Raw genomic sequence first — 22,246 nt, 5'->3', positions numbered from 1 at the left:
GATTTCTTTATTTTTTTAATCTGTAGACTTTAAGGCAACAGAAGAAGTGAAATAATTGAGTTTATCACTGTGAACAAGGTATTTGTTTATTTTCTCCATTCAGACTGGATTCAGATGTGAGAAACAGAATTTTGGATTGATTTCAGTTGGAGCAGTTATAAACTAAACTGTCTCATGAATATAACACTAGGACTTCCAGATTCTCCTTCTTGTGGAGCCAAACAAACTGGCAATCATTCTTTGGTCAAATTTACTTAGAATGTGTGATTCAAAATCTGATTCAATGTTACCTTTCTAGTAGACTGGTAAATTTCCAGCTTGCTTTAGAATAACTATAGTGATAGCTGAGATTTATTGCCTGCTTTTCATATGTCAAGCATTATTTCTGATTCAAGTGTTTTATAAGTATTATTTCTTTAAAGTCTTATAAAGAATAGGGTTCAATTCCTGGTTGTACTGATGATGAAACTGAGGCATAGGAAGGATAAGTAATTTATCAAAAAATATTTTGGCTACGTATAAACTTAGTTTACTGCTCAAAGGAAGTTCTTATTACAGCAGTATGTGGACAAAAACAAAATTCTTGCACATGGCCATAAAAGCAAACTATGCAAAGCTACAATCTCTCCAGAGGCCACAGAACCCACAAAGAACTTTTTTTATACTCCTTTGTTGATTCAGCAGTCACCTCAGCTGCAACCCTTCCTTATCTTCAGGACCCTCACTACATCTTAGAACATGTTTTCATGGCACATTGATCCTTTTGTCCTTACCTTCAAATTGCCCAGAGTTTTTTGAAGTATCTGTATGAAAAGGGAAGAGTGGAAGTTCAAACCAGGAGGAGTCTGGACATGGATATGATAAGGACTTCCTTGATCCATAAAAATCTTTTGGCAACATTTCCTCTTCTCTTACCTGCAGTAAACTACTCGTATTTTCTTTCACCATTGCCTTCAAGTCGTCCTTTTTATAGTTTTGGTTTCGTTTTCAAGGTGATTAATTATGCCTTATACATGTAGTCTCCTTTTCTTTTAACAGATTATATATTATTAGCACTTTATATATTAGTAAGCATAGGGGCAGATGTGTGAATATGAATATATATATATGAATATATATATGAATATATATATGAATAAATATATATATATATATATATAAGCTCAAGGCAAGGGAAAAAATGGCTAATAAAAATTTCAAGTGCAACTGATCAGAACTGGGGTTAGAAAACAATGTTGAATTTAGCTGGTTGGAAAGGAAACGCATTGCAAAGACATTTTAAACCAGACAATGTGTTGAACAAAAGTCGGTGAGAGATTTTAAGACTAGGACTCTCAACTTATTTAGCAAAATGCTCAAAAGGCCAATGAGATTGAACCCACATCAATGGAAGACTGAGTGCAACCTAAAAACATTCATAAGGATTAGCTCTGTAATCTGATGAGCAATCTTAAAATTCTAAGAAAAATTTGCATTTCTTGTTCATAATATATCTGCTTTTATTATCATCTAAAAATAATACTTTAATTAACCTTTGTGCTTAAATCTGTCTTTGAGTAATAATAACTGAGTTTAAAAAGTGTAACTTCAAGGAAAGTTTGTTAAGTATGGTAGGAAAAAATGAGAACTGACCCTTGGTTAATAAGTTGGATTTAATATACAAATGATATTGAATGTCAAACTTAGAAAGGGGAGTTTTGGAAACATGTAGCATCTTAGGAAATTTGAATATGCAATGTTTCAGGTGTCCATCAAATTTTATGAAAACAATATTAGAAGAACTTTTTAAAAATGTTTTTACCTTATTTATTTATTGTGAGAGAGCGAAAGAGAGCATAAGAGGAGGAGGGGCTGAGAGTAAGAAAGACAGAATCCCAAGCAGGCTCAGCACCATTAACACAAAGCCCAATTTGGAGCTCAAATTCATAAACCTAACCTTGAGATCATGACCTGAGCTGAGATCGAGTCAGATGCTTAACTGACTTTGATACCCAGGTGCTGCTAGATGTTAATTAACAACATTAAGCATCTTGGCACTTACTCTAGTTTTCTATATTCAAAACATTGTCTTAGTCTGTAATCAGCACCTCTTCTTGAGAGGATATTTGAGCTTATATAATATTTTTAACAGTCAAATAGTATTCAGGAGTCGCTTTTCACTGTCCTCAGCACAAGATTACACATACATTCAGTGCTCAATAGCTGTATCTTTTTAATGGGTATTTGCTTTAAGACAGGTACCTAGGCACTAGAGTAAAAGATAGTGTAGCACCTAAATGTTGTAAAGTAACTATTATTTCCATATTTTTTGGAATATTTCAGCCAAAGAACCATTTGTTTTAAGACACAATTTTATTTGTACCTTAATAAAAGCTTTTTAAGAATGAGAAATGAAAAACACTCCTCCCAAGCCAAGTGACATTATTGAAGTTAGCATCAATCTTTATGAATATCTTCCTTAACCCCTTCTCATTTTGCAGGCCTTTTATATATATGTATTTTGCATTGCCTTATATTATAATGAATATACATACATGTTAACCCTCTCCTATCTCCATTTGCATTCTCTTGCAAACACATTGAGTTGGAGCACTAAACAGAGCTCCTGGTACCCAGGAGATATGCAATAAATTTTCATGGGTTTCTGTTGAATCAAAATACTTTTCAGCATTCAAGAACACTACATATCTATAAACAACTGTTTGAAAATACAAAGTGCCTGTTTTTGTGTGTCCTTGGCTTCTATAAAAACTTATTGTATGGAAGTTTTGAATCAATATATATATAACTAATATTATACTGTATGTTAACTAACTGGATTTTAAATAAGAACTTAAAAATCAAATCAAAACAAAACAAAATCTTGATAAAAGCTATGTATGGCTCTAGTAGTCTCATCTCTCCTCAAGTGCTATATGCATAATATTTTACAGATGATTTTAGTGGTATCTCAGAATCTCTGAGTTACCAATAGATCCAGGTTACCAACTTCCATACAGAATGGTGGAAAATTGAGGAATAATCTGTATATTTATTGATAGGCAAATCATATTTTAAATAACTTGCTTCTCACAAAACATATTGACATAAGAATATGAACCTGCCGGGGCACCTGGGTGGTTCAGTCAGTCAAATGTCCAAATTTGGCCCAGGTCATGATCTCATGGTCTGTGAGTTTGAGCCCCATATCTGCTTCGTATTCTGTGTTTCCCTCTCTCTGGCCCTCCCCCCACTTGTGTTCTGTCTCTCTCTCTCTCTCTCTCTCAAAAATAAGTAAATATTAAAAAAATTTTAAAAATATAACCCTTCTGATTTGGTGGTATTGTTAAATATGTTCATACATATATCTTAAATATTATGGAATAACTAGTTTTCATTTGCTTCTAAAAAATAAATATGAATATAGATTTTAATTTTTTAACATTTATTTATTTTTGAGAGACAGAGAGATACAGAGCATGAGCAGGGGAGAGGCAGAGATAGAGGGGGGACACAGAATCTGAAGCAGGCTCCAGGCTCCAGGCTCCAAGCTGTCAGCACAGAGCCGGACAGGGGGCTCTAACTCAGGAATCGCGATATCATGACCCAAGCATAAGTCGGATGCTAAACCGACTGAGCCACCCAGGCACCCCAATATGAATGTTGATTTTAAAAGGATGAGAATTTTAGCCAGGGAAGAAATAAAGAAGAGTGAGGCGTACAGTGAAAAACTGTTAATAAATGTACTTAAAAAAGAGGAGAGCCTGTGTTACATTGAATAAAAACTAGAGTTTGCTTATTCCTTTAAGACAGTGATCATGAAACTAATATCCGTTCAAGTTTTTGTAAATTGTTATATTTATTTTCCATGATAATAATCTTTTTATTTTGCCATGTAAAATGAATTTTTCCAAAAATGTCACTATAAGATTTAATGTTAAATTTGTATTTTTATAATTAGATTATATTTGAAGTTATGACTTAAGGCTATAGTTCCACACAAAACGTAGTTTCTGGATTAAGTAGGCAAGATGGCGGCTTACGAGGACGCTGGGCTCACCACACGTCCGGCTGATCACTTAGATTCCACATATACCTGCCTAAATAACCCAGAAAACCGCCAGAGGATTAGCAGAACAGAGTCGCCGGAGCCAAACGCAGACGAGAGGCCCACGGAAGAGGGTAGGAAGGGCGGCGAGGCGGTGCGCGCTCCACGGAGCCGGGGCGGAGGGGCGGCTCACCGGCCAAGCAGAGCCCCCGAGTCTGGCTTGCAAAAGCGGAGGGGCCTGACAGACTGTGTTCCGACAGCAAGCGCGACTTAGCGTCTGGGAGGTCATAAGTTAACAGCTCTGCTCAGAAAGTGGGAAGGCTGGAGGACAAAGGGAGGGAGAGCTGCTGAGCCCCCTGACAACAGAGCTCAGTTTGGTGGGGAACAAAGGCGCTCCCCAGCGCCATCTCCCCCGCCCATCCCCCAGCCAAAATCCCAAAGAGAACCAGTTCCTGCCAGGGACTCGCTCCGCGCAAACACCCAACTCTGCGCTTCTGCAGACCCAAACCTCCGGCAGCGGATCTGACTCCCTCCCGCTGCCACAGGGCCCCTCCTGAAGTGGATCACCTAAGGAGAAGCGATCTAAGCCTGCCCCTCCTGCCCCCGTGCACCTTGCCTACCCACCCCAGCTAATACGCCAGATCCCCAGCATCACAAGCCTGGCAGGGTGCAAGTAGCCCAGACGAGCCACACCACCCCACAGTGAATCCCGTCCCTAGGAGAGGGGAAGAGAAGGCACACACCAGTCTGACTGTGGCCCCAGCGGTGGGCTGGGGGCAGACATCAGGTCTGACTGCGGCCCCGCCCACCAACTCCAGTTATACACCACAGCACAGGGGAAGTGCCCTGCAGGTCCTCACCATGCCAGGGACTATCCAAAATGACCAAGCGGAAGAATTCCCCTCAGAAGAATCTCCAGGAAACAACAACAGCTAATGAGCTGATCAAAAAGGATTTAAATAACATAACAGAAAGTGAATTTAGAATAATAGTCATAAAATTAATCGCTGGGCTTGAAAACAGTATACAGGACAGCAGAGAATCTCTTGCTACAGAGATCAAGGGACTCAGGAACAGTCACGAGGAGCTGAAAAACGCTTTAAACGAAATGCATAACAAAATGGAAACCACCACAGCTCGGCTTGAAGAGGCAGAGGAGAGAATAGGTGAACTAGAAGATAAAGCTATGGAAAAAGAGGAAGCTGAGAAAAAGAGAGATAAAAAAATCCAGGAGTATGAGGGGAAAATTAGAGAACTAAGTAATACACTAAAAAGAAATAATATACGCATAATTGGTATCCCAGAGGAGGAAGAGAGAGGGAAAGGTGCTGAAGGGGTACTTGAAGAAATCATAGCTGAGAACTTCCCTGAACTGGGGAAGGAAAAAGGCATTGAAATCCAAGAGGCACAGAGAACTCCCTTCAGACGTAACTTGAATCGATCTTCTGCATGACATATTATAGTGAAACTGGCAAAATACAAGGATAAAGAGAAAATTCTGAAAGCAGCAAGGGGTAAACGTGCCCTCACATATAAAGGGAGACCTATAAGACTCGTGACTGATCTCTCTTTTGAAACTTGGCAGGCCAGAAAGAATTGGCACGAGATTTTCAGGGTGCTAGACAGAAAAAATATGCAGCCCAGAATCCTCTATCCAGCAAGTCTGTCATTTAGAATAGAAGGAGAGATAAAGGTCTTCCCAAACAAACAAAAACTGAAGGAATTTGTCACCACTAAACCAGCCCTACAAGAGATCCTAAGGGGGACCCTGTGAGACAAAGTCCCAGAGACATCACTACAAGCATAAAACATACAGACAATACAATGACTCTAAACCCGTATCTTTCTATAATAACACTGAATGTAAATGGATTAAATGCGCCAACCAAAAGACATAGGGTATCAGAATGGATAAAAAAACAAGACCCATCTATTTGCTGTCTACAAGAGACTCATTTTAGACCAGAGAACACCTTTAGATTGAGAGTGAGGGGATGGAGAACTATTTATCATGCGACTGGAAGCCAAAAGAAAGCTGGAGTAGCCATACTTATATCAGACAAACTAGACTTTAAATTAAAGGCTGTAACAAGAGATGAAGAAGGACATTATATAATAGTTACAGGGTCTATCCATCAGGAAGAGCTAACAATTATAAATGTCTATGCGCCGAATACCGGAGCCCCAAATATATAAAACAATTACTCATAAACATAAGCAACCTTATTGATAAGAATGTGGTAATTGCAGGGGACTTTAACACCCCACTTACAGAAATGGATAGATCATCTAGACACACGGTCAATAAAGAAACAAGGGCCCTGAATGAGATTTTGGATCAGATGGACTTGACAGAGATATATTTAGAACTTTGCATCCCAAAGAAACAGAATATACTTTCTTCTCGAGTGCACATGGAACATTCTCCAAGATAGATCATATACTGGGTCACAAAACAGCCCTTCATAAGTTTACAAGAATTGAAATTATACCATGCTTACTTTCAGACCACAATGCTATGAAGCTTGAAATCAACCACAGAAAAAAGTCTGGAAAACCTCCAAAAGCATGGAGGTTAAAGAACACCCTACTAACGAATGAGTGGGTCAACCAGGCAATTAGAAAAGAAATTAAAAAATATATGGAAACAAACGAAAATGAAAATACAAAAATCCAAACGCTTTGGGACGCAGCAAAGGCAGTCCTGAGAGGAAAATACATTGCAATCCAGGCCTATCTCAAGAAACAAGAAAAATCCCAAATACAAAATCTAACAGCACACCTAAAGGAACTAGAAGCAGAACAGCAAAGGCAGCCTAAACCCAGCAGAAGAAGAGAAATAATAAAGATCAGAGCAGAAATAAACAATATAGAAACTAAAAAAACTGTAGAGCAGATCAACGAAACCAAGAGTTGGTTTTTTGAAAAAATAAACAAAATTGACAAACCTCTAGCCAGGCTTCTCAAAAAGAAAAGGGAGATGACCCAAATAGATAAAATCATGAATGAAAATGGAATTATGACAACCAATCCCTCAGAGATACAAACAATTATCAGGGAATACTATGAAAAATTATATGCCAACAAATTGGACAACCTGGAAGAAATGGACAAATTCCTGAACACCCACACTCTTCCAAAACTCAATCAGGAGGAAATAGAAAGCTTGAACAGACCCATAACCAGCGAAGAAATTGAATCGGTTATCAAAAATCTCCCAACAAATAAGAGTCCAGGACCAGATGGCTTCCCAGGGGAGTTCTACCAGACGTTTAAAGCAGAGATAATACCTATCCTTCTCAAGCTATTCCAAGAAATAGAAAGGGAAGGAAAACTTCCAGACTCATTCTATGAAGCCAGTATTACTTTGATTCCTAAACCAGACAGAGACCCAGTAAAAAAAGAGAACTACAGGCCAATATCCCTGATGAATATGGATGCAAAAATTCTCAATAAGATACTAGCAAATCGAATTCAATGGCATATAAAAAGAATTATTCACCATGGTCAAGTGGGATTCATTCCTGGGATGCAGGGCTGGTTCAACATTCGCAAATTAATCAACGTGATACATCACATTAACAAAAAAAAAGAGAAGAACCATATGATCCTGTCAATCGATGCAGAAAAGGCCTTCGACAAAATCCAGCACCCTTTCTTAATAAAATCCCTTGAGAAAGTCGGGATAGAAGGAACATACTTAAAGATCATAAAAGCCATTTATGAAAAGCCCACAGCTAACATCATCCTCAACGGGGAAAAACTGAAAGCTTTTTCCCTGAGATCAGGAACACGACAAGGATGCCCACTCTCACCGCTGCTGTTTAACATAGTGCTGGAAGTTCTAGCATCAGCAATCAGACAACAAAAGGAAATCAAAGGCATCAAACTTGACAAAGGTGAAGTGAAGCTTTCGCTTTTTGCAGATGACATGATATTATACATGGAAAATCCGATAGACTCCACCAAAAGTCTGCTAGAACTGATACATGAATTCAGCAAAGTTGCAGGATACAAAATCAATGTACAGAAATCAGTTGCATTCTTATACACTAACAATGAAGCAACAGAAAGACAAATAAAGAAACTGATCCCATTCACAATTGCACCAAGAAGCATAAAATACCTAGGAACAAATCTAACCAAAGATGTAAAGGATCTGTATGCTGAAAACTATAGAAAGCTTATGAAGGAAATTGAAGAAGATTTAAAGAAATGGAAAGACATTCCCTGCTCATGGATTGGAAAAATAAATATTGTCAAAATGTCAATACTACCCAAAGCTATCTACACATTCAATGCAATCCCAATCAAAATTGCACCAGCATTCTTCTCAAAACAAGAACAAGCAATCCTAAAATTCATATGGAACCCCAAAAGGCCCCGAATAGCCAAAGGAATTTTGAAGAAGAAGACCAAAGCAGGAGGCATCACAATCCCAGACTTTAGCCTCTACTACAAAGCTGTCATCATCAAGACAGCATGGTATTGGCACCAAAACAGACACATAGACCAATGGAATAGAATAGAAACCCCAGAACTAGATCCACAAACGTATGGCCAACTCATCTTTGACAAAGCAGGAAAGAACATCCAATGGAAAAAAGACAGCCTCTTTAACAAATGGTGCTGGGAGAACTGGACAGCAACATGCAGAAGGTTGAAACTAGACCACTTTCTCACACCATTCACAAAAATAAACTCAAAATGGATAAAGGACCTAAATGTGAGACAGGAAACCATCAAAACCTTAGAGGAGAAAGCAGGAAAAGACCTCTCTGACCTCAGCCGTAGCAATCTCTTACTCGACACATCCCCAAAGGCAAGGGAATTAAAAGCAAAAGTGAATTACTGGGACCTTATGAAGATAAAAAGCTTCTGCACAGCAAAGGAACAACCAACAAAGCTAAAAGGCAACCAACGGAATGGGAAAAGATATTCGCAAATGACATATCGGACAAAGGGCTAGTATCCAAAATCTATAAAGAGCTCACCAAACTCCACACCCAAAAAACAAACAACCCAGTGAAGAAATGGGCAGAAAACATGAATAGACACTTCTCTAAAGAAGACATCCGGATGGCCAACAGGCACATGAAAAGATGTTCAGCGTCGCTCCTTATCAGGGAAATACAAATCAAAACCACACTCAGGTATCACCTCACGCCAGTCAGAGTGGCCAAAATGAACAAATCAGGAGACTATAGATGCTGGAGAGGATGTGGAGAAACGGGAACCCTCTTGCACTGTTGGTGGGAATGCAAAGTGGTGCAGCCGCTCTGGAAAGCAGTGTGGAGGTTCCTCAGAAAATTAAAAATAGACCTACCCTATGACCCAGCAATAGCACTGCTAGGAATTTATCCAAGGGATACAGGAGTACTGATGCATAGGGCCACTTGTACCCCAATGTTCATAGCAGCACTCTCAACAATAGCCAAATTATGGAAAGAGCCTAAATGTCCATCAACTGATGAATGGATAAAGAAATTGTGGTTTATATACACAATGGAATATTACGTGGCAATGAGAAAAAATGAAATATGGCCTTTTGTAGCAACGTGGATGGAACTGGAGAGTGTGATGCTAAGTGAAATAAGCCATACAGAGAAAGACAGATACCATATGGTTTCACTCTTATGTGGATCCTGAGAAACTTAACAGGAACCCATGGGGGAGGGGAAGGAAAAAAAAAAAGAGGTTAGAATGGGAGAGAGCCAAAGCGTAAGAGACTGTTAAAAACTGAGAACAAACTGAGGGTTTTGGGGGTTGGGAGGGAGGAGAGGGTGGGTGATGGGTATTGAGGAGGGCACCTTTGGGGATGAGCACTGGGTGTTGTATGGAAACCAATTTGTCAATAAATTTCATAAACAAAAAAAAAAACAAAACAAAAAAAACGTAGTTTCTACCTGGAAAAAATAAAAAAAAAAATAAAAAATGACCACATTATGGCATAGTCCATGCTTCTAATTAAGGAATTACAATTAGTACCAAACTAAAGTGAGAAAAAATTTTATACAAACATGTTTTACAATAATTTGCAATTCCATTTTCTCGTAGAGAAGAAAAATGTATTAACAAGTATACATCAAGTGTAGAAATATAAATACATTGTTTGTCTCCCACCAGCATTGATCAGAGCCAATAAAGAAAACAGATCAGATATGTGCCATACCTATAGGTAAACCTTTAATACATAACTCAAATTCTCACTCATGACCTCATCCCATATGGCTTAAATTCCTAAAGATTTCTCCCCAATCTTTGCCAAAATGTGGAGGTAATTAGACCATCTGCAGATCTGATTCCAATTACTATTTACCTCATATAGCGTGATTTCTTTGATTATAATGCTGCAGCAATGAGGTATGGATGTCTAAATTATATCGCCCTTACCAATAGCTTAATTTGGATAAATTCCCTCTGTGCTCCCACTTCATCTCACTTTAATAATCAGAAGAAACAAAATTTTCATAACTCTGCCTTGTTTTATCTCCCAATTCTCTCTTCCAGTTTTTCCAGTCTGCCTTTCTATAGGTCTCTGATATAGCAAGTCGGTATGGTTTCCCCTGTACAGTTTCAGGTTCCCCTGAAACCCTGTATGGTTTCAGCTTATTTTCAGCTCTCCTAACCTCAGTATCTTTCTCTCTTAATTTCTCCTTTAATTAATACTCTCCATGCATCAAGTTTCACTGCATTTTATTATCATAAATAAAGCTGTTTTTAATAAAACATAGCCATAAATTCATAAGGCTATAGAGGCCATTTCAAAATAGATGTTCAAAAACTGTTTTTGGCAATAAAAGCCAGTAGCACTAAGAGAAGTGAATACTTTAAAAGATGGGACTTACTTGGATATATAAATTTTGGTACAGCTGTAAAAATATCTCTTTGTATAATATATGTAATATACATACCTCCTTATATTATATATATATTATATACAAAGTATAATATTGTATAGCTCATTAGCAAATTGTTATTTTTATATTATTCCTTTGTGTGATGAGAAATTATTGAAATCAGATCATTCATTTAGCTTTTAGGTTTCTTGTCTATTCAACAATACTTAGTACTGACCATATACAAGGCATCGTTGGTAAGCCCTGTGGGGGATTAATTCAACTTTTTATATTATTGCAGCAAATGAGAACTCTTACCAATTATGCACATTCTGCTAAGAACTCCTGTGAGAAAATGTTTATGATAACTATCACTAGCAAATGTAGTTATTAAAATTTTTTTCAACTACCTCTTGGCCAGATTAAATTTCTCAATAGACATAGAAAATAATTCAATTCTGTCATGTGTATTTTTTTTCATCTCTCAGTTCTAAAAAACTTATTCTTTCAGGTGGGGGAACACTTTTACTAAAGGAACTCAATTTCAGATCCATCACTGGAGATACTTGAATAATGTATGTATTAGATAACTTTTTGATGAGAAATTTCAATTAAAAGCCCCCAAAATCTAGTGGCTTAATTTTTTTTCCTAAACCTTTTTTTAACACTATGGTATAAAACCTAACACCTCCCCCAAATAGAGCTAATTAACCTGAGAGTCTCCACTGTCCTAAGAAAACAAAAATATATGAGCAAAAATATAAAAAATACTTCCAAATTACTTTGAAAAATCTGTAGATGCCTATCACATTTGATTTTAATTCCAAGCTGTTATAGTACTATTATGTTTAATAACAATGATAAAAATAATGATCATGGTAAAATTTGTAGACTTCCTCTTTTGTGCAATATACTTGACAATTCATACATATTATCTCAATCTTCAGGACAGCCATTGTGAAGTAGTTAATTTTATCTTGATTTAACACAGCATTAGAGAGGTTCAGTAATTCATGCAGTCAGGAAGGTAGTGAATGACAGAGTTGGGATTTGAAGTTGAGGAAAACAGCTTTGAGGAGTTGGAATTATGTCATTAAAATATGTTCACATGCAGTGATACAAAATACGGAATACATCACACTGAATTGAGACTGTCAATAAAGAATTGTACAGTTTACTGCAGTAACAATGGGCAATTGGATAATCATCACTTACCTTCCTTTGCTTCCAAAAACTTCCAGATTCAATGAAATTTTTATCATCTTACTTCATGTTGTTGTATTTTGAAAGTTTTTTTTTTGGTGTTTGAAATATCAAATATTTTTAAAATTTTTATTTTTCTAATATATTGTCTTCTACCTATCAGGTACCAGCATGATACTTTCTCAGTCACACTGTGAAATGTCTCCTGATCAAATGAAAAACTGAGTAAATTCTTAGTTGGGGTTTGAAATCTTTCTCACCACAAAAATTTCATAGCAGCACACATGAGAAAAACTCTGAGTAAAAAAATGTACCCAAATTTTTACTGCTCTTCCAAAATGCATTTTAAACTTATACCTACCAGATCAAGTCTCCTAATTCTATGGGTTCACCCAAACATTACTATTATATTTAGACACTTATTTTTTTAATGTAACAAAAAACTCTTAGTAGAGTACATATTTTGATATTTAGATAGATTTAGTTTTGTGGGGTTGTTTAACATATTTTAAATGATATAATAAAAGTAATTTTATGCATTAAATATATTTGATTTTTATTTTTTAATTGGAATTAATTATTATATACAAAATAAAATGATTTATGAATCTTTGTAGATAAGTGATTATTTGTATATAAATGGAATACCCCTAAATTGCATTTTCATAAAATATTCCCTAATTTCTAATGAACACATAACAACATTAGGGAAATAGCAATGAAAAAGAAACTTGGATTGATTGAGTTGAGAAACTGTAGCTCTTCATTATTAATTGATTAAAATATGGAGAAGGAAGACAAGATGAAGATGTGAATTTACACAAATGGATGAGAATGGTCTTGTCACTCAGAAGAAAAGTTCACTTTACCTTGACTGTTGAAAGGAGTGATTGCAGTATTTTGGGCAGACATGTACCATTATCAGATTTCTGTGTTATAAATGTTATTTTCATGAAATTGTGGATCATGGACTAGAAGGATCAGGAGAGAATTTAGAAGAGAGAGTTAACTAGGGCAGTGCTTCTGGGTATGGAGAAGGGTGAACTTGGAAAGTATGGAAGGCTGCAAATACCGTGAAACATCCAAGAGGTGATTTCACCCAATCAGATATAAAGATCTGAAGGTGCTAGGAGAGATCAGAAAGCTGAAACAAACTATCCCAAGTCTATGAATCCCTTATTTGTACTGAGAAAAACCAATCAGAGCTATTCTTTGGCATCACAAAGACAAACCAACTTGTTAATTGAATGGATTTTCACTTTTCAACTAGTTGTTTTGGCAGCTTGTAGACACAGCCTTATAAACGCTGCTCATTAGGATATTGGAACTATAGCTCCCCACTCTCTAGGGAAGCAGTATGATTTCATAAACAATGGTAACTGAAGAATGGATACTTTCAATATGATATAATTAAACATTATGGGAAGGAATAGATTAGGGTTCTTTGTGACATTTGGCTAAACATGCTAGCTAGCAAAAATACACAAATGAAGGTCACATTTGCAATTATTATAAAAGTTCCACATTTTAATTAGGTAGCTGATAAATGTCATTGAGCCTTAGCCACTGACCAACTGTCATTAAAAAAAAGAAGAAGAAAAGTGTAACCTAAAAGTCAGAATTTTTGTACTGTCATGAAATTAAAAGTTATAGCCACAATAAAGTGTTTTCAGCAGTAAGATGTTAAGTGGGCTTAGCGACGATCTCAAAATTTAAAAAGGAAACATTTTGACAATGTAGAAGATGTCACTAATATTACAGGTTTCCAAGTATTGTTTTATAAAGCAGATCTGCCTTTACCGTTGAACAAATGGGACAACACTAGTCTTAAGAGGTTCTTCTCCATGTAAGTAAATAGCATTTTTTGACCTGTGGATCTGGCTTAAATGCATTCTTTATTAATTTGGATTAAATATTCACTGGCTTTCTTCCTTCCACAGCTAATCAATCCTCTTAACTTCAGGCAATGTCATACCTGACATAAGAACAAAAGAAATTGGTATCACCTTTTAGATATTCTAAAACTACTTTGAACTTTACAATAATATTCAAAAATTTTTGTTCCCTTCCCCTGAAAAACCAACAAGTAAAATTTGCATCAATCAGCCATTGCATCAATGACTTTCCTTTTAAATTAACATTTGAAAATCGCATAAAGTTAATAGATATATTGGTTTTAGCGTGGATCTGACTAATGTTTCTAAATCTAGAATCTTAAAGTAGTCATAAGTAAATTCAAGAAGAAATCCAAAAGTCAAAGTAAATAAATATGAATGAAAGAAAGAAAATGATCAATAAACTTGCTTACATAAAAATGTATTTTTTTTCTATAGTACACTGTCATCAAATAAAAATTACCATTAAATGGGATTATTAATAGTCATAGTGTACAAAAGTATTTTAAGAACCCAGAAAAAGAAATCACAAGTCTAGAGGAAAACCAATGTATATATAATTTAATTAGAAATATGTGCATAAAAAATATATGATTAATAATCAAACTGCAAACCTAAGCAATGATGTAATAGGTTTTTTGTTATCATATTTAAAAGGGTAATTCATATTATCATCATCTAATAAAATGGTATATAAGATATCATAATGAAATGTTAAAAATTTATTGCTGCTTCTTGATGAAAACAAGAGTATAATTAAATCAAAACTCTTAGAAAAAATCAGCAAGAGCTATTTTCATGTTCAGAAATTCCACTTATATGATGCTTTTCTAAGGAAAATATTAGTTATATACACAAAGATGTATGTACAAGGATATCCCTGAAACATTATATATAACAGATAAAGTAATCTGATCCTGAGGAAATAGCTAAATACATTTTAACAGATCACATACAGTGGGTTGTTATGTAGCCAATAAAATGCCTTTGAAGAACATTTGGAACATGAATAAATAATCACAATATAATATTAAATAAAAATTAGAGGATTACATCCTTAAACTGATCTCAGTTTCCTTCAAATAAACCAAAAAAAATCTGCCTATGTCTCTATTGGTATATATGTCTATACATGAGATAGACAACATCAGAGATAGTTTTGCAAAAGATACTCTCTGGATTTTAAGTTTACAGATGACTTTGAGGATATATTTATTTTCTAATCAGAGGGTTTAAAATTAGAATTCATGGGAAACTTAAGGAACCCTTATTCCTTTTGAATCTGAACCCTGTAATTTATTCCATAAGGAAAGGATTAAGAGAAAGACCCCTCTGATCCAGAAGGCAGTAACAAAATGAGTAAAAGGCAGTTGAGTTAAAACACTCCACAGATTTAGCAAATTACCAGATGTCTACTCCCTTGAAACTTAATTCATATGTAAGTAAGTCTTTGAGTTGGAAAGTAGAATCTGTGCTCTGTAAGTACCTGAGAAATAACAGTTTCACAGTTGGGAGTTGCTTTCTGGAAATTGAGTTTGTTAGATATTGAGTAAGTGCCACAGATGAAGCAGATGTGGAAACCCTGACAGTGAGAGTGACATTCTAAATCAGGATGCAGCATTTTAACCTGCTTGATGTCTTTATCTTTATTTAACTAAGTAGCTGGGCCAAATGAGCTGTCAGTTTAGGCTAGAATACCATAACCACAGCAGATGAGAAAATTTAAATGATTTACAGGTATTTCTTCTGTTAAATGAGAATTCATCTAACCTTGCTAAAATGTCATTGAAAAATTATTTTTTGATGTCTTCTTTAAATAAATTGCTGTTAGTTGCACAGTTTCTGACTATTCCGGTATGTGTCTTCCTAGCATGTAGTTATGAAGGTTAAAGGTGTAGGACTGCCTTTGAAGAAAAATCTCCTTATAAATGAGGTCATTTGGGGACTTCAATGACTAAAGCCCCTTGAAGGGATTCTTAAGCAACATGTGCTAAAGTCACAAAATAAAAGTCATAAACACATTTTCAAATGCTTATTTTTCATTTGTGAAATATGAACAAAGCTCAATTCAAATTCCATCTCCAATGTCAAGTCCCGTTTGATTGGTATCAATTGCTTTTTCCTAGATGTTCCCCTGCAACTTAAATTGCAGTAACCTACTATGTACATATTCCACTCTCTATTAACAGTGTGGCTTGTGGCCTGGTCATCCCAATGAGCTGTGATTGCTGGAAAAACCAACAGCTAAAGGACAAGAATGTAGGGATTTCTTTAAAGGTTAAATATAAGGAAATTGATGGGCTCAGAGTAGCTGGACAAGGCAAGAACCAATACGCCCATCCAAGGGGGAAAGCGCAGCTTGCTTGGAACCTACCAAATTCCTTACAGAGAATATACCTAAGACAGTGCCCATGCAGAGTAAGGATTCCACCAGGCCTGAGAAAAACCATATTTTCTTAATGGGGAGGGTGGCTTTGTACCCTGTTACTTGCTTATGCAATAATTAAAAATCACTTTCCACATATCCCGTCTTTGAAAAGAACTAAACCCAGGGAAGACCATTTCTTTAAAACTGTCACTATATTTTTATCTGAGAGGCTATCAGTATCAGATTGAGGTTTATTCAAATTCCATGATTATAAAGTGGCTTCCCTGAAGTTTATATTATTCTTCTCTTAGTTTTTAAGAAATTTTAAAGAAATATTTTATGTTTTATTGCTTTTGTATTTCCATGGTTAACTTATGATTTGGGATAAATAATAATAGATCATTTTCTGTGTATTAAATAAATGTTAAATCCTGTATTGCATTATGTATGTCTATGTAGCCCACACACTTCAAGATAATTCTTAGCTATCTAAAATTCCATTAATGTAATTGGCCATCTTGAATTCCATTTCTAAATCCACAATAGACTGAGTACATCCACATTCTATAGATTTAGAAATTCTAGTATTGATATTGCATCATTGGAAGCACTGGACATAATGAAACACACTGTTTATTTATTTATTTATTTATTTATTTATTTATTTTAATGTTTATTCATTTTTTGAGAGACAGAGACCAGAGCGTGAGTGGGGGAGGGGCAGAGAGAGAGGAAGACACAGAATCTGATGCAGGCTCCAGGCTCTGAACTGACAGCACAGAGCCCGACAAGGGGTTCAAACTCCCAGACCATGAGATTATGACCTGAGCCGAAGTCGGATATTTAACCCACTGAGCCACCCAAGTGCCCCCACACTTGCTTATTTTTTATATGTACATATAATGAAAGCTTAACTTTCCCAAGAGTATTTTCTAAAATTGAGAGGAAGGATACATTTTGTTTAATTATTTTTAATCATAGCATTTATTGCTAAATAATGTCAGCTTTATGTGATTTATTGTCAGATACTATCTGATCTATCTTAAACATACAGAGACAAAGAAGACAAATAGCCTAATATAATCATTGTAGACGTAAAACTTCACCGAAACCCTTAATTATCCAAAACAAGAGGGAATTATTTAATCACTAAATTAATTTGGTTATATTTCACAACTAGCTCCTGCCCTTACTAATTTCCTCAGTGATTAGAAAACAACAGGCGTATCAGTCTTAGACACTTTAGTCTTTTGATAGCTTAACGATGAATTATCTAAATACTATTGATTTTTTAAAACTTATAACAATAGTGAAAAAATATACAAAACAGAAAAACTATGAGAAAGTGTGTCTTTCTCTGTCTCCACTCTCTCTTTCAGTAAAAACATATATAGTATCCAGATTAAGGTGAAGAAACTTTCATGATCTGTGCATACAACTAAACATTTACTATTGAGAAAAAATAAAGTTTTCTGCGTCTTGAATCATTATGACTTCAAATGTTAAATAGTGTATCTGAATAGGAGTGGTAGAAATAACTTTTAGAGCTATGTTTCTTTTTACCCTGTAAGTATGCCTATCTTTCAATCTTATGCAAAGAAAACTAGAAATGCAATGCTGTTATTTTTTTTTCCTTAAATCTTAGGAGTAGTACAGTTTAGATGCCTGACTTTGGTGCTTTAAAAATGAATTTAATCTTCTGCATATCCTTTCTCACTTCTCCAGCTAAAAAACTATGAAGTTTGCACATAATGCAGTTCTTGAAAGTGCTGAGCTGAGATATAGAGTACATTTGACTTGAGCTATTTCAAACTCTCCTCTGCCATAGATGCACACAACTAAATTGAAATGATGCACATTATTTATAAATTATTAACCATTTCTAAATATGGTTCACATGACTGGCTTCACTGAGGTGTTACATCCATCCTTGCAAGCTTCATAACTTTGGCAGGCTAAAGTTGCACAGTTAACATTAATTCTCATCAAAGAGAGGACAGCCTTAGCAATTACCCTGAAAAAGGTCAGATATCAAATTTTCTTATGCTGATTTTGATGCCAAATTGAGTCACAGTGCAGGTTTGGGTATTGTATGACTTCTTCATTTTTGATATGCTGTGTCATCAATATATGGTGTCACTCTTTGCTCCTCTGACTTATGAGTGTATGATTAAACATTATTCTTCAGAGCATCACATGTCAACCATTTGATTCTATAGTTTATTTATATGTATTATTGCATGGGCTTAAATAAATATTTAAAACCAAACTAAAACTATAGGAAATAAATGAATTTATACAAAAGTGTGTCCTTTCATAAATTTTTGGTGTTGCTTGGATTTATTTGGTTGTAAAAATTGTGTGGGGAAGTGACAGAAAAAGATTTAATACAGAATGCAGTAGTGATATTTTAATTATATCATCAATATTTTAAGAGCTTTAAATTTCATTTCAAACATGTTTTTCATACTAAGGGACAAAGATATAATTCTGAAGTTGACTTGATATCAGAAAATTCAGGAAATTTTAAATATGATAGGGATTAAATATTTTAAAATGTATCCTTTATCATATTAACACTTTCATCCATATTTTTTCATAAATATTGCCATAAAAATCCTAGTTCTACTAATTCTAACCCATTATCTCATGAATATTATTTACATTCAATGGCAATGACATCTATAAAGTGACCTTTTAGGTAATGGAAAAGAAATGCTATTAGTCCCAAGACTGCAAGTGGTGGCAATGTCATTCTAATTTAATAGACTACAATTTTATTAAATAATATAGGTTCAGTGGTCCCAGGGTCATTTGATTAGGAAATATTTAATGAAGGCATTAATATTTACTCCTACCCAAACTCCAGCTGGAATTTCATGGTGTGAGAGCACCAGGTTAATTGAGTTTTATCACCAAATCTCTAGACCACTTTAGAAATAACTATAATACACATCCCCTAAGGTCTGATCTATGAGCAGTGAGAAAATAGAAGAAAAAATGATTAACGTATAACTAGATTCTGCTGACATCTTCAGCATAGATATTCAATAAAAGTTTGAGCAACTGATGAAGATTTCTCCAACAAAGAATTATTAGTTACTTTGCCTTTCAAACCTTAAATAAGAAAACAGAGAAAAAATGAGTAGATCTTGGTTTAGCCAATAGAAACAAACAAACAAACAAACAAAAACAAAAGACAAACAAACACGAAAACCGATGTGTTTTCTATAGATTTATAATTTCCATTTGTCGCCCAAATTTTTTCTTAAGAATGTACTCATAGGAATACACCTGTCAGGAAAATGAAATTGCAACTATCCCTCTTCCATTTGCCAGTCTTTTAATTCCTCAAAGTCAAATGAATATTAAAATTTGGTATTTATATTTTCATTTTGTATCCCAATCAAATCTGGGAAGCCTAAGCCCATTATTCAATTATGTCCACCAGAGGTAATAACTTAAGTGCAGATAATAATAAAAAATACTATAGTTATCATTTATTTAGTTCTTACTGTGAACAAGCAAATTTCTAAGTGCTTTACATGTATTACTTTATTTGATCTCTACAATAACAGGAAGTGCAGTTGTTATTTACATCCATTTTAAATATTTTTTTTCAACGTTTATTTATTTTTGGGACAGAGAGAGACAGAGCATGAACGGGGGAGGGGCAGAGAGAGAGGGAGACACAGAATCGGAAACAGGCTCCAGGCTCTGAGCCATCAGCCCAGAGCCTGACACGGGGCTCGAACTCACGGACCGCGAGATTGTGACCTGGCTGAAGTCGGACGCTTAACCGACTGCGCCACCCAGGCGCCCCTATTTACATCCATTTTAAAGGCAAGGGGAAACAGAGTTATTCGTTATTTTGCCCAAAGCCATAGATCTGCTATGATGTAGAGTACAGATTTAAATCCAGGCAATCTAACTTTGGAATTTATATTGCAAATAGGTTTACTGACAAAGCTGCTCTTATCCAAAATTCTGAATCAATAAAATGAGTGGCCAAGGTGTAGGAGGAAGATGTATACCAGAGCCACGAGAAGAGTTTTCCTGCCAGAAACTGAGTCATAATGGCAACAAAGTAAAAAAATAAGATGTTGGCAAGTATCCTCCCAAGGCACTTTTTCTTTTCTTTTTTCCTTTTCCACCCATTATATGTGTCATAATTCTTAGTTTTATATAGTTTTAGAATAATTTTATTTAATGTTCCTCTACTAATGTTTTGCCAATTTGCATTCCCTTACCAAAGTCCTAGATTGTAAATTCCATGAAGGCAGGAACCATTTGTGATTTACTCACAATTGTATCCCCAGTTCTTAACACATAGTAGAATTTCAATGAAGAGTTGTTGAGAGAAATTAATGAATCCTGAATGACAAAGGAGTGAATTAGGGAGCAAATGGTGTTTAAGTTTGCTTAAAGAAACCAAGGACTTAATGTGTAGAAGAAAACCAGTCCAGAGCCCGGCAGAGTGCCACTTAACATTTATGTTTCACTGAGCTTTTTTGAAATCCCAACCTATGCTCCTACTTTCTTTTCCCCTTTTTCCCTCCTTCCCCTTGTCCTTCCTCACTTCCTTCTTTCTTTCCTTCCTTCCTTTTCTTCCTTCCTTTTTTCTTTCTTCCTTCCTTCCTTTTTCTTTTTCTTTCTTTCTTTCCTTCTTTTTCTTTTTCTTTTTTTATTTTTAATACTTCCATTTCTTAAGTGACAATTCCTTTTTTTTTTTTTTACATTTTATTTATTTTTGAGAAACAGAGTGAGTGAGACAAAGCATGAGCAGGGGAGGGGCAGAGAGAGAAGGAGACAGAATCTGAAGCAGGCTCCAGGCTCTGAGCAAGCAGTCAGCACAGAGCCTGATGCAGGGCTTGAACTCACAAACTGTGAGATCGTGACCTGAGCCGAAGTCGGACGCTCAACCGACTGAGCCACCCAGGCGCCCCTTAAATGACAATTCTTGAAGTGATGACTAAAAACATATTCTGAATCCTGAATAAGATTTATCAAATGATTTATCTCAGAAGGTGCTTTCTGTGACAGAGGTCAGGAAATATTTAGAAGCTGAGGCAGAAGCATAGAAGAGAGAATAAAGAGCTGTTAACTACAAGTGGAAGTTAAAATAAGCATAGGAAAACATTGGAATATGAAAGACAGAGCTGGTTAAAGTTACAGACCAGAGTAAAGGTCTGCTCACAGGGATGGAACTAATGTTCATGAATAAGATCATCAATACAGTTGCTCCAGTTGCTGCCTTCATGGAATTTACAATCTGGGAGTATTGGTAGAAGACTACAAACTGGTAAAGTATTAGTAGAGAAACATTAAATAAAATTATTCTAAAACTATGTAGAACGAAGGACTATGATATATATATGTATATATGTATATATATGTATATATGATATACATATCAGTATGTATATATATGTATATATGTATATATGATATATATATATATATATATATAATGAAGAAAAAGGAAAAAAAGGAAAAGGAAAAAGAGTACCTTGAAAGTATGGTAGGGTACCCTCCCTAAGGAGAAAAAAAAAAAAAGAGATAGAAAACTTCAAGCTGTCCGGGCTATGCGCCTATGTGACATCACTCATGACCTTGTAAACTGAGACTACTTAATCAGACTACATATACGTGTATGTTACCACGTATGGGAGACAAAAAAATAGAAACTGTATTTTAAAAATATGTCACGTGATGTTCGGTTGTCAGTTCTTCGGGTATGAACCCAACGAGTGGTGCCAGCACAAATAAAGTTGCTTCCTGGAAATTAAAAGGCCTCGGTGTCACGACTCTCTGTGTGAGAAACCTGCTACAAAAGGAAATTTTCCAACAAGCTTTTTTTTTTTACCTTGTTGTCATCATGACTCAATTTAAACCAGAAAATATTTTCTCTATA

The sequence above is a fragment of the Prionailurus viverrinus genome, chromosome D1 (genome assembly GCF_022837055.1).
Source record: "Prionailurus viverrinus isolate Anna chromosome D1, UM_Priviv_1.0, whole genome shotgun sequence".
Lineage (NCBI taxonomy): Eukaryota > Metazoa > Chordata > Mammalia > Carnivora > Felidae > Prionailurus > Prionailurus viverrinus.
The sequence above is the reverse complement of the archived record's forward strand: the minus strand, read 5'-3'. Positions refer to the sequence as shown.